The following is a 14,080-nucleotide window of genomic DNA, read 5'->3' on the forward strand; positions in this document are numbered from 1 at the left end:
ATCTCTGTGAGTTTGAGGCCAGCCTGGTCTACAAGAGCTAGTTCCAGGACAGACTCCAAAGCCACAGAGAAACCCTGTCTCGAAAAACCAAAAGAGTCAACCTACCAATGACTTTGTAAAATATAGCACATGTGTATGTATAAATGAGTGCTGGGTATACTCAAAAGACTCATAACTCAATCCTCTTCAGGAACCCACATCTTGCCCTACCAATGCAACACAACAGATACCCCAAAGCAATAGAACAAAAGAGCTAAGGAAATAAAACCTAAGACTGAGATCCCTTGAAAAGCAATTCCACTAATGGTTCCCTATTCACCTCCATGCTTTTGTTAAGTTCTGATCCAAGCCTTCATAGGTGAAGTGTCTAAGAGCACGCCAGATTTCTCACCTATACCAGAGAGAGTCCCACTTTTCCCCCACTGCTAATACCTCAGAACTAGACAACGGGAAGAAGAGAACCTTTCTTCTGCACATACTACTCATATTTTCTTCTCCGCAGCCCACCAGGTATTCCTCTGTGTCACGACACACAGACACCAACTAGTCTGATCTTTGTTTTTTGACAGGGTCTTACTACACAGCTTTGATGAGCCTGAAACTCAATAATATAAACCAGGATAACTTCCAGCTCACAGATCTTTGCTTGCCTCTGTTTCCCAAGATCTGGGATTAAAGGCATGTGCCACTACAATTGACTGGCTTGCCTTTTAATACAACTAAGGAAGAAAGAGTCTAAAGATTAAAATCCCATCCTCTTCAAAGGCTAAGGGCAGTTTGCTCCCATATGATGTTAAGCTGGCAAGTTGAATTAGCTCCAATGTAGGTGAGTTCTTTCCTCACTGATGAGATACTTGTGTTTCTGAGACAATCATTCCCACCCCTCTGTTCTTTTGTAAATTCCATGGTGTGTAGGGTAACAACCTAGAGGAAGGTCTTTGTCTTTAACAAAAGTGTCTGTATGTAAGGTCCAGGGAGGTAAGATGGTTTCTTTAACTATGACAAAGAGTTCCACAGCTCATAACAGACATCCAGGGTTGGCTAGCATGGCGGTGTCACGAAGTGCCAAGCGAAGACAAACCTGTGTCATGTCCTGTTGCCAGTGGCTCCAAGAACACAAAGTGGGCAGTACACTCCACAACAGAACTGCATAGAGGTGCCTCAGTCCAGTTTTAGTGCAGAAGTAGTTTCTGGTTCAAACAAGGAAATGATGTTTGCTAAAAGCAACTTCTTTTTCTTTGTGGAAATCCCTAATGAAATCAAAGCTCAGTGTCATGGGAAGCAGAGATTTAGTGACTATTCAAGCCACCTGTGACCTCACCACTGCTACAGTCACAGTCACCTGTGTGATGCCCAGTGCCTACAGCAATGTAAGTGTGAAGCTTAAAAAGGGTTTGAAAGGGTTCAAATTCTAAGAATTTGAGGAAATAAGCTAACACTAAGAATGGTGAGTTCGCATAGGCATAATGGCTCATGCCTTTAATCCCAGCAATGCGGGGGTGGGGTGGGGGGGAGAGGTGCGGGAGGCAGAAGCAGGCAGAACTCTGAGCTTGAGGCCAGCCTGGTCTACAGAGTGAGTTCCAGGACAGCCAGGGCTACACAGGGAAAATGTCTCCAAACGAAACAGAACAAGAAAAAGTGCTGAGCTCCACTATCAAGTCAAAATCATAGAGGCAAATACCGCCTGGCACCCAGATACCCTCACAAGGCAGCTTCCTGCTGGGTCAAGCCCATCCCCTTAAGTATTCTCTTTATTTCGCACACAAGCTTTTCCCCAGCACCCCCCCTCCGCCTTAAATTTGTAAGTGTATGCTTTTAGGATCCAGGGAACAGACTGCCCTTCTCCCAAGCAAAAACGTTAGGATGAGTCAGCTGGGGAAAGAAAACAGGGAGAAAAGGTGCTAACTAGTATATGTGGAAGGCCATGCACAGATCATTGGTAGAAGTCTTTCTTCACAAATACCCAAGTTGGCCAGGTGTGTTAGCGCCTGCCTTTATAATCCCTGCATTCAGGAAGCAGGTGGCTCTCTATGAGTTCAAGGCTAGACCGGTCTACACAGTGAGTTCTAAGCCAGTTAGAGCTATACAGTAAGATCCTGTCTGAGAACAAACAAATACCCAATTTACCCAGACATGGTGGCACGTGTCTTTAATCCCAGCTTTTGGGAGGCAGAGCCAAGTGGAGCTCTGTAAATTCCAGGCCAGCCTGGTCTACATACTGAATTCCAAGTCAACTGGCACTACATAGTGAGACCCTGTCTCAAAATAAAGAAACAAAACCAAAAACAAAACAAAAAACCCCACAACTTAGCATGCACACGGTGTGCATACATACAAACATATACATGTAGACAAACTCATATACATAAAACAAAAATATTTAAAAGTAGTCAACTTAAATCGAATTTCACCAAAGCAATTGATTAATTAAGCAAATTAAATTTTCTGAGAGTGGAGAAGTGGTTCAGCGGTTTAAAAGTACTGGTTTTCTCTTCCAGAGGACCAAGGTTCAATTCCCAATATCCAAACGGCAGCTCACAACCATCTGTAACTCCAGTTCCAGGGGATCTGTTGCCTTCTTCTGGTTCCACAAGTGCCAGGCACATATGGACAAACATGTAGGCAAAACAGCCATATACATAAAATAAAATTTTATAAAGATAATTTTCCACAAACTATTAATTTATATACTTAAAACACATACACACACACCTTAAAGAAAGCAAAAGCCTGCTTTCTTGGACTCTAATTGCCTATTTCTCTTCCTCTTCTCAATCTCTCTCCTCCTGGCAGCTGCCAATATTAAGCTTGCCTATCCTGTTGTTTTTCTTTCAAACTCTAAGAAAATGGTCCAGTGGGGTGGTCAGTTGGCAGAGTGCTGGCCTAGCATGCAAGAAGCCCTAAATTCAGGGCTGGAGAGATGGCTCAGAGGTTAAGAGCATTGCCTGCTCTTCCAAAGGTCCTGAGTTCAATTCCCAGCAACCACATGGTGGCTCACAACCATCTGTAATGGGGTCTGGTGCCCTCTTCTGGCCTGCAGGCATACACACAGACAGAATATTGTATACATAATAAATAAATAAATAAATATTTAAAAAAAAGAAGCCCTAAATTCAATCTGCAGTACCACATAAAGGGCATGGTGGCCCAGACCTATAATCAGAGATGGAGGATCTGGAATTCAAGATTATTCTCAGGGCTGGGGAGTTAGCTCAGCAGTTTTGGAGGACCTAAGTTCCATTCCCAGAACCTACACAGCAGTTCATAATTATCTTTAACTCCAGTCCCACAAAACTCACACCCTTTTCTGACCTCTTTTGGTACCAGGCATGCACCTTGTACACATACATACATGCAGGCGAAACAATCATTCACATAAAATAAAATTAATAAATATAAAACTTTTAAAGATTATTCTCAGTGTGAGGCCAATCTGGGTACACCACTTCCTGTCTGCAAAAATGAAACGAAACCAAGACTGGTCGTAGGTCCACGAGAGCAGTTAGATAATGCAGTCCCTGGGTGGACTCTCTAGCATCATATAAACAAAGCAATTTCATTTACAGTATCATCAAGAATTATATCACCTAGGTTCCTATTTGGGTTTGATATGTTACTTTTAGGTTGACAAAGGATCTTGTTGTGTAGCTCAGGCTAGGTTCAAGCTAGTCTTCTGCAGCTGTCTCCTGAGTAAAGACTATAGGTGTCTCTTGCTGTGCTCAACCTTAGCAATAATTTTAACAATAACAAAAAGTATAGACCTATATAATGAAAAATATAGGAACTGCTAAAAGAAATTAGAGGTGTAAACATACAAATAGATAACATGCTCATAAATAAGAGTATGTCTCACTATGAGCCGGGCAGTGGTAGCACACGCCTTTAATCCCAGCACTCGGAAGGCAGAAGCAGGCGGATCTTTGTGAGTTCAAGGCCAGTCTGATCAACAGAGTGAGTTCCAGGACTGGCTCCATAGCTACTGAGTTACCTGTCTCCAAACAAACAAACAAACAAAAAGGCTCACTATGACATTGGCAAATCTTTATGATTGACACAAAGACTAAATGTAATTCTTACCAAAGAAAGCTTTTCTAAAGCAACTGACAGGTGGATATGAAAATCTAAAAACAAATAGCAGATCTAAAACAGAAGACATAATAGCTAGGAGACTTACTCTGCTTAATTTCACAATTTAGAACAAGGCTATGAGTCTAGTGTTAAGAATAGAGATGTAGGCCAATGGGACACAATAGAGTCCAGAAATAAACCATGTTCTGACCAATTAAAAGTCACCTTGGCAATTACATAAAGGGTTAACAAATGACGCTGATGCAACAGGATGCTCCTGCACACTCCACTACCTACAATAATAACAGGAATCCACCTGCCATGCTCTAAAGTACTGAGCAAAGTCACATGTCCAAATGAGAATGTAGTTGTTTTAAATCTGCCTGCCAGTAAACTTGCAAACTCTGGTTCAAGGCAACTTAGAGGAGGAGGCAAACACCAGGGCCTGGCAGATGAAGCTTATCGAAGCACTTTCTGGTGCCAATCAACAAGCTATGGGGGTGCCGTTGCCTGAAGAATGCCATTAAAACCCGATTCTCCAAGGCAGGTACCCTTGGAGGCTCCTGGAGCTACAATTACAGGCAGCTGTCAGTGACCCAGTATGGGTGCTGAGACCTGAAAGTAGGACCTCTGCACTTGCAGTAATAAGCTCTCAGACACTGAGTCGTCTCTCTAGGCCCAGGCAAAATGGATTTCTAGAAGTCACACAGAAGTCAAACTCCAGCTTTTATAAAAGGGAAGGTCAGGAGCCGGGCAGTGGTGGCGCGTGCCTTTAATCCCAGCGCGTGCCTTTAATCCCAGCGCTCGGGAGGCAGAGGCAGGCAGGTGGATTTCTGTGAGTTCAAGGCCAGCCTGGTCTACAAGAGCTAGTTCCAGGATAGGCTCCAAAGCTACAGAGAAACCCTGTCTCGAAAACAAACAAACAAACAAACAAAACAAAAAGGTAAGGTCAGTATCACTACAAGTGAAGGTAAGTAAAGTCTTGGGTAGTTTGCCAGAGCACAGTACAGGACTACAAACTGAAAGAGTAAACCAAGAAAAAAAATACAGGTCCCAACAGCTAGACCCAAGAGGGTAAAGCTACAGACTACTGACCAGATGAAGTTCTGAAGTTCTGATTTTATCAGCTGCCACAGACACCTCCTTCCTCAGGTAAACAGCAGTCTTCAGAGCATGGTCCACAGAACCTGAGAGAGCCCTGAGACTCTCGGAGATTCTGCTAGGTCAGAACTATTTAGATCAGAAAGAAGAGGGTATCTGCCTTTTCCACTGCAATGGGGAAAGGAAAGCAGCAATGGGTAAAGTCACTGCCACCCTGGCCCAACTCAAGACAGCAGCAGCTTAGCTTCTCCCACAGGATGTATTAACCAGCAACACACTGGAAGATTACCAATTTTACTTCATAGTACTGCAATACATTTTTAAAAAGGTTTTAAATATTCTATGTGACAAAATAGGCAGGATCTGAGGGTACAGCTCTTGGATAGCACTTGCCCAGCACAATGAAGGTCTACTTTCCAACCCCAGCACCTGGTGAGATGGTGAACAAGAGTACTTAAGATACACTAGTGGGAGTGGAGGCGCAAGTCTGTAATCCTAGCACTCCCAAGGTGGAGGCAGACATGGGGACTTCCAGGCCATCCTAGTCTACATGAGACCCTTTCTCAAACAAAACACCACCACTTAAGCTGCATACAGATGACTATCTCTACCCAAAGCACTTGTGTGACTAACTGCCAGATTTTTCTGTGGAACACCATGTTCACTTGAAAGAATGAATGACATAAGCAACAAAGTCCTTCAGACTTTGGTATCTGGCAGACACTTCTGGAACTGAAACAAAGTGAAGCCTGTCACTTCAAGTACAACAGCTGACAGTAGTTGGTGCCAATGAGAAAATTTGAGCTTCCAAGAGAAAATCAAAATTTTGGCAAAACTGTATCCACCACTTGAAGCATGACTGCTTTTCTGGAAATTGTGATTCTGATACAAATGACTTTTATTTTACTTTATATAAACTTTTAGGATTTATGTATTTGTGAGTATGTGTAGATTTGAGTGTCACAGCATAATGTGGAGGCCGGAAACAACTTTCATAATTCTCTTTCCATTAGGAGGGTTCCAAGGATTGAACCCAGGTCATCAGGCTTGGTAGCAAGTGCCTTTAGCTGATGAGACTCTCAATGGCCCATTTTTGGTGTCTTCAGACAAGGTGTTGCTATGTAGCATGTTTGGTCAAAAATTTATAGTCCTCTTGTCCTAGCCTCCCAAATGCTAGATTTAATAGGCCTAGTGGTGCGATCATGCCTCCTTTCAAATTATAGCTTTAATTCTGTGTAAGAAAACATGACAGCATTTGGAAGAGTCGTATAACTCAATCAGTGCCTACCATGTGAAGTCATGGAGTCAAGAATACAAACTGTGTGGTTATTCCACACTTGAGAGACTGATGCAATAAAATCTTACAATTCTAGAAAAATCTGAGCTACCCAGTGAGACCTCAACTCTGAACAACAAATAACAAAGCCCTACCAACCAAAAGTTGATCCTTCTTTTATACAATACCAAAGTCTAATACCCACAAACTACTTGTATGTCAGGCCCTTCTAACCATTTGAGGGCAAATTCTCTTCACACACACACACACACACACACACACACACACACTCCCCCAAGACAGGGTTTCTCTGTGGCTTTGGAGCCTGTCCTGGAACTAGCTCTTGTAGACCAGGCTGTCCTCAAACTCACAGAGATTCACCTGCCTCTGCCTCCTGAGTGCTCGGATTAAAGGAGTGCGCCACCACCGCCGGCCCTTTTTAATATTGTTATTGTTGTATATGTATAAATATTCTGTCTGCATCTGTGTCTGTGTACAAGGATGCAGTGCCCAAAGAGGCCAGAAAAGTCAGTAAGCAGTAAGTCTGGTTCTCTGGAAGAACAGTCAGTGCTTTTAACCACTAAGCCATCTCTAAATGTTCTTCCTACCTCAAAAACAAACATATCAAAATAGAACTGAGTGCAGAAATAAGTATGAAAATCCAGTTATCTGCTCTTAACCTAAAAAAAAACTCACCTAATTCTTTCTCAAAAATGATTTTCATTTAAAACATTAATTTATACTAACCATGTTAATAAAAGACCTATTAATTTTCCCAAATGAATTTCAGTTTCTATAATATGGTAAATTTGAGATATACCTCCTACATTACAAAAAAAAAAATCAATGCCATGTATAGTGGACCACGCCTGTAATTGCAGCACTTGAGAGGTAGAAGCAAAGTAAAGTAAAGGCAAGTCTGGTCTACATATCAAATTCCACAGCCAGGTGTACCATAAGACCTTGTCTCCAAAAATCATCATCTTCATCATGGTCCAGGGATAAAATCAGTGGTAAACTGCCTGACTAGCATGTAGGTACAATCTCTAGTACACACACTCTCTCCAATAATACTCGAACATCAGAACACTCAAAGAGCTTTCTGGAATGCAGAAAAAAAAATCAAAGGGGGGAAAAAGTCTGAGAACAGCTGATCCAGAGCAGCACTGCCAGTCCGTGACATCCAGGAAGTGTCTAAATGATAAGGTTCTTTGTATTTCAGGGCCCAAGAGAAATTAGCATTGCCAGTTTCCAGCTCCCACAGAAAAAGTGAAATGTTCAGGGTATTGGAAATAAAAAAACAAAACAAAAACATCTTTCTTTGTCCTTTATTAGCAGATCAGGACATCTGATCCCAACCTAAAATCCAGGGAGATTATGATCAAACAATTGCAAGGTCATAGTCTGGTGGGAAAAGAAACCTCCCTCCAGATCTTAGGTACAGAACACACCCTGCAGCAGACACACTTTCTCACTTGGGAAGGCCGTCCATCCGCATGGCCACTCTCTCTGGTACGCACTCCTGCCTTCCTTTCCCCTGCTCACCCTTCCAATGCTGCTCTTCTGAGCTCAGTCTCCTCAGTTTGCTTGGCACAGCGAACTCAGGAGGGACACTGAAATCTTCACTGCCACTCTCCGGTCACTACAGCCACTTCCAACACTCAAGAGCTACAGACCTACAAAAATGGTTTCCTGAGCCCTTCTTCCTAGATATGTTTGGAACAATTCTGCTCCAAAATGTAACTCTAATCTTATCCTTCACAGCTGTGTATGGTTCTTAGTAGCTCTTACCAATTTTCTGACCCATGTGGTCACTAAAGTTGGAAACCCACATGATTCCACTTAAATCCTTGTCTAACTTTCTGCATTATTCTGCCAGCAGATTGTCAATTCTGCCAGATATAACATTGTTCTAAGCTCTGCATTCCCACGGTACCAACCATAAACTCTTCACTAACTCTGAACTGCTATTTATTCACTGGCTCCTTATGAGAGACCAAGAGTTAGACAAGACTCCTTGGTAGGCAGAAAGATGGCAAATTTCCAAGACAGCCAGCTCCTTCCTTAACTTCCAGCCTTGAGAAAAAATAAGAACAACTGCCATGTCTCCTGCTGACGGACTGGCTCAACACGTTCAAGGCCTGATTAGGACATGTCGCACTCCAGCCGAGGACCAATCAACCATCCTGTCTTCAAACTGACCAGACACTGGGTTCTCGGGGTTTCCGAGTCGCCCCTGGTTTTGCAGACATTTTCTTCTCTCTGTGTCTGCTTGTGCACCCCCATAAACGCCTTCCTTCAACTGATAATCTTTTTGTGGGGCTTAAATTTCTCTGCTGCTACCTGTTGTGCTTCAGATTTTTCCTGCCTTTTATTTCTTTAACTGGCAGAGAAATGAACCAATCAAGATCCTTAAGCTTTTTCATTTCTAGACTCTATCACTTGGATCTAGTCTGAAATCCTTAGTCAACCTACCCTGTAGCCCTTCCGTACTTAGACACACACCTGATGTCATTTTCCTGCTATTTTATCTTTACATGGAATAATATACTTATGATTTTACTCGTTTCTTCCCATAAGATTTTTTTAAATTGTGTTTTCCAAGCCAGACCCGTTAACTCACACCCACAATTACAACCCTGAACTACTTACAGTGAGTTCAAGGCCAGCCTGGGCTACGTAGATAACCCCATCTTTAAGAAATAACTAGGGGTGGGCTGGAGAAATGGCTCAGAGGTTAAGAGCATTGCCTGCTCTTCCAGAGGTCCTGAGTTCAATTCTCAGCAACCACATGGTGGCTCACAACCATCTGTAATGAGAACTGGTGCTCTCTTCTGGCATATAGGTAAACATGCAGGCAGAACACTGTATACATTATATATATATATACATAGAAATATATATATATACATAGAAATATATATACATAGAAATATATATATACATAGAAATACACACACACACACACACACACACACACACACACACACATAACCAGGGGGCCAGGCATTCGTGGCACACACCTTTTGCGCACCTTTAATCCTGCACTCAGGAAGCAGAGGCAGGCGGATCTCTATGAGTTCTAGGCCAGCCTGGTCTACAAGAGCTAGTTCTAGGACAGGCTCCAAAGCTACAGAGAAACCCTGTCTCAAAAAAAAAAAAATAGCCAGGGCAGAGGCAGGTGGGTCTCTGTGAGTTCGAGGCCAGCCTGGTCTACAAGAGCTAGTTCCAGGACAGGCTCTAAAGCTACTGAAAAAACATTGTCTCGAAAAACCAAAAAACAAACAAACAAAAAATAGCCAAGGCTACATAAGAGAGACCCTGTCTCAAAACCAAAACATCTCCCCCCCCAAAAAGGAAAAAGAAATCACAGTTAGGCAGTGGTGGCACACCTCTTTAACCCTAGCACTCTGAAGACAGAGGCATATGGATCTCTGAGTTCAGTGCCAGCCTGGTCTACAGAGCAAGTTCTAAGACAGCCAGGGCTATACAGAGAAACCCCATTCTGAAAATGAATGAATGAATGAATGAATGAATGAATGAATGAAAAAACAATAAATAAGAAAGAAAAAAGGTTTAGTCACGTTGAACTGCTGTTCAGAATAGCCACAAAACAATCTGTACACAATCTGCACAGGAAACTGTATTAAGGAAAGGCAAGGAGGAACTTATCAGGGTTTAGAAGGTAGCTTAATCACTACAGGTTTCCCTGGAATCAACAGCGCCAAAGCATTCCTTGTTTGGCATTTAAGGAATTTTTTTTAGCTTTCTCATATAAATCTTCAATATGTGAAAGATACATCCCTCCCCTTCCTTTTAGGACCCTCTTTGAAAAGAATTACCTAGAAACTGCAAGCCAGAAAATGGACTCACTTAAACTTAGATGCGAGATCTTAGGCCCTAATAAGCCCAGCTGCAAAACCACCGCGCTGTTCAGTGCTAATCTAGCAAAAAAGCCCCATTAACGTTCCTCTCGCTAGCAGACAACACTGCTTCTTTTCAGGCCTTGCTTTATCTTTTCTAAAGCTACTTTGTAACTTCATTGTCTTCCCACCTCTTCATTCCCACAGAACATTTGATAACACTTAAAGACAGGCTTAGCGTCCAGTCAGTAAGTAGCCAGTAATATTCCCGGCAACAAAGGGGATAGTTTATGCAAACAAAACAAAACAAAACAAATTCAGTATTTATTGCACCAAATGAAAGCACAGGATCGGATGGCATCTTCTCAAAGGGTCCTCCAGATCACTGCGGATTGGTCAAATCTACAGGCCCTGAAATTTAGGAAGAGATTTGGAATATCCAACAATATCCAACATGACTCCATAAAGGATGAGTTTCAAATAAGGATGAAAATATTCATTTCCAAGATTCAGAACCGGAATGTAAAGACTAGAGGAGGGGTGACGTATTTTTCCAAACAAGTCTCTGTTAAGTGTTCCATTTCTACCACAGCACATACCAAGTATGGCAAATACTTAATTCCCAGTTCTGTAAACTCTTCGCTAATACCTATTTGTTAACGTTTATAAAAACTGTTTGTAAACGATTAAATAAAAAATATGGCTGGATAAATGTGTTCAATTACATAGGCTCACAGCTCCTGCTTGGACTCTTAGGGAAGTGTTTATGGAAAACTCAAGAGTGGGGTCGAGGAAAAGCAGGCCTTGAGAAGAGCCTGGGCTCCAACCCACACCACATTTTAAACCACAGCGCAGCGGGAAAGAGGACACGCTGGAGCCAGGGCCGAGTAGGCTGCGGGGCTCGGGCCGCCCGAGAAGCCAACTATGTTCTCCCCGCGTGGCGGCTGCCGGGGAGGACTCGAGAGCGGGCCGGGAGGGAGGCCGCGGTCCCGGCCTCACCGGAGAATGGCGAAGAAGCGGACCGGAAGCGGGGCTGGGGGCCCGTGCCAAAGGCAGGGGCAAGCGGGAACGGCTGACCAGGGTCTGGCCCCAGCTCGGCGGCCACACTCACCTAGGGTACCCTGCTTCACCGCGGCTTGGCACCAGCTCCGCGCTGCTTCCTCGCTGCGCCTGCTGGGCGAGCGGGCGACCTCAGGTGTCCCTAGCAACCACGCTCCGCCACGCGCCCCGCGCTCCGCCGCCGACGCCGCTGGCCGCCTGCCGCGAACAGCGCCCGCCCCTAGCGGACGGACCGAAGGCCAAGAAGGGGTGGGCGGGGGGCGGGCCCGAGGCTGGCGCGCCGAATCCCTGCGCTTAAGAAACCTAGAGAATTGGGGGAGGGGTGGAGGAGGGTTTTTAGTGCAAAGGATTTGCGCACGCGCAGCCTTCACGCTGGAACTCTACGAGCAGAATTCTGGGAACTGTAGTCCCACAGTTAATGGCTCCATTCTGGGAATCTACAATTCAATTCATTCTACCAACCGCTCTTCACTCTCTTTGACCTTGGCGCGCCCAGACTCTATTAAAGAATTTCCACTAAAATTCCACGAGTTTGAGACAGATAAGAAGAGTAGCTCAAGCCACTTTGACTCCCTCCAGCTCATATTTCTCTAAATTCAACCACCTAGAGAGACAAGACTAAGCCGGACATATCTACAATGACCTGCTTTACGGGCTTCGAGTGACAACTTTAAGAACGTGTGAGTCCCTTCATTATCTCCCAGCACAGAACAGATCTGCTGCCTGTTTCAGACGTCGTTGGGCCTATTGAATTTTGAGAACTACAGAGACAGTAGGAGGGCAAAAGGATCTTTCTCAGACAGCAAGCTACAGAAATTTAGAGACTAGTCAATGATAAGACTAACCTAATGAAAACAACTTAGATCACAGCAAGGATGCTCAACAAAAATATTTAGCCAAGTCATTGGTATATGTTAAACTATTAAAGGATTAGTTACCAATCTTAGATCAGCAAAGCGAAGGCAATTGTTTGTGTCCAGTTTGTGTCCTGATGAAATTTAGATTACACGGCAGTATTTCTGAAATACAGCATATTTTATAAAATGTTAAATTTTTTAAGATAATTTTAAAAATTGAATCTAAATCCAATCAAGCATTGGCTTTATATTCCAGTATATAAGATATAAAGAAAAACTACTGAATACTGCTATAGAGTCATACAAATGTAGAATTTGAACCAATATGCAGTATGAGTGAACTTCCTTCAACAAAATGGAAGAGCTGGAAATAGAAGGGGGAAAAAACCTCATGGTTAAGAGCACACTGCTCTCCCAGAGTACCTGAGTTTCATTCCCAGGACCCATGTAACTCCATGGAACTCCATGGAACTCCATGTAACTCCATGGGAGCTGACACCTTCCTCTCATGCCTGAGGGCACCTGCAGTCACTTGGCCATAACCACCTCCCCCCCCCCCAGAGAGAGAGAGAGAGAGAGAGAGAGAGAGAGAGAAGGGGGGAGGGCAGGAGAGGGAAGGGGAGGGGACAGGAAGGAAAAGAGGGGAGGGGGAAGGTGAAAAGGGAGGGGAGAGGGGAGAAGAGGGGAGGGGAGAGGGGAAAAGGAGGAGAGGGGAGGAGAAAGGAAAGGAAAGGAAAGGAAAGGAAAGGAAAGGAAAGAAAAGGAAAGGAAAGGAAAGGAAAAAGGAAAGGTGGCACATGACTTTAATCCCAGCTCTTGGAAAGCAGAAGCAGGTGAATCTCAGTGAGTCTACAGAGTGAGTTCCAGGACAGTCAAGGCTATACAGAGAGACCCTGTCTTGGAACTGCACCCCCCAAAAAGAAAAAAAAAGAGTTTATATCCCTAGCACCCACATAAAAAGCTGGGCACAGTTGTACAGGCCTATAATTCCACTGCTTGGAAGGAAGAGACGGGGGATACCATCAACTTGCTGGACAGTTTATCTAGCTTTTTGGTGGACTCCAAGTTCAATGACAAACTATATCTCAAAAATTAAGAGTGGGAGTGATTGGAAGTCACTTCATATTAACTCCCTCTGTACATGAACATGCACATGCATTAAATGTAAGTAACCAAATAAAATGGTATAGGAATGTCAAGGGATACAGCTCAGTGGTAGAATTCTTACCTAGAGAGTGTGCACAAGGTTATGGATTCAGTTACCCCGACAAGAAACAAGCAACTAAGCATGCTAAAATACACTTTTAATCCCAGCACTCCAGATCAATGGTAGGTGGTCTCTGCCAGTTCAAGGCCAGCCTGGTGGAAATAGAGAATTCTAGGCTGTCAGGGACCAGCCTCAACAAAAATACTTCTCGCCAGGGTAAGGGCATGGGAATTTAGAAAAGAATGTGAATATGAATGGGAATAGTAAAGAATATGAAGACACGAATGAAAACCATAAAACAGAGAAACATATAGGATAGTATTGGGAGGGAATTTCCGTAAGTACTGAAAATACACCATGTTTAATTTCCAACTACTTAAAATACCCCTTACCCCAAAAGGTAGGAGTAAGACAAAACATTAACATTGTAATGGAAAAATTTTAAATGCTGCAGGATCCCCTGCGGCAGCAGGCAGCAGAAATGCTGTAGGTCCCCAAGCGGGGATAGCAGGCCATGTGGTGGCAGGCAGCAGGCCCTGAAAGCAGCCAGTCCCAGGCAGAGATGGCTGCTGGTCCCCCAGTGGTGGCTGGTCCCAAGCAGGGAGACACGTGGCGGGCGAGCAAGAGACAGAGACATGGATAGGCATGC

At 43.8% G+C, this 14,080-nt stretch overlaps 1 protein-coding gene across 3 annotated transcripts in view; it reads right to left on the bottom strand.

Annotated features, from left to right (window-relative positions):
* Ttll4 (tubulin tyrosine ligase like 4) overlaps positions 1–11,586 on the bottom strand; it is a 41,070-nt gene extending 29,484 nt beyond the window's left edge. For 2 of the 3 annotated variants that reach the window (XM_038339052.1, XM_038339050.1), the window contains exon 1: positions 11,420–11,585. The gene's annotated coding sequence lies outside the window, so the exon portion shown is untranslated. Of the gene's footprint in view, positions 1–11,419 lie in introns of all 3 variants that reach the window. The other variant, XM_038339051.1, reaches the window with a different exon arrangement.
* Positions 11,587–14,080: the final 2,494 nt, after the last annotated feature.

Source organism: Arvicola amphibius, chromosome 8, assembly GCF_903992535.2.
Source record: "Arvicola amphibius chromosome 8, mArvAmp1.2, whole genome shotgun sequence".
Lineage (NCBI taxonomy): Eukaryota > Metazoa > Chordata > Mammalia > Rodentia > Cricetidae > Arvicola > Arvicola amphibius.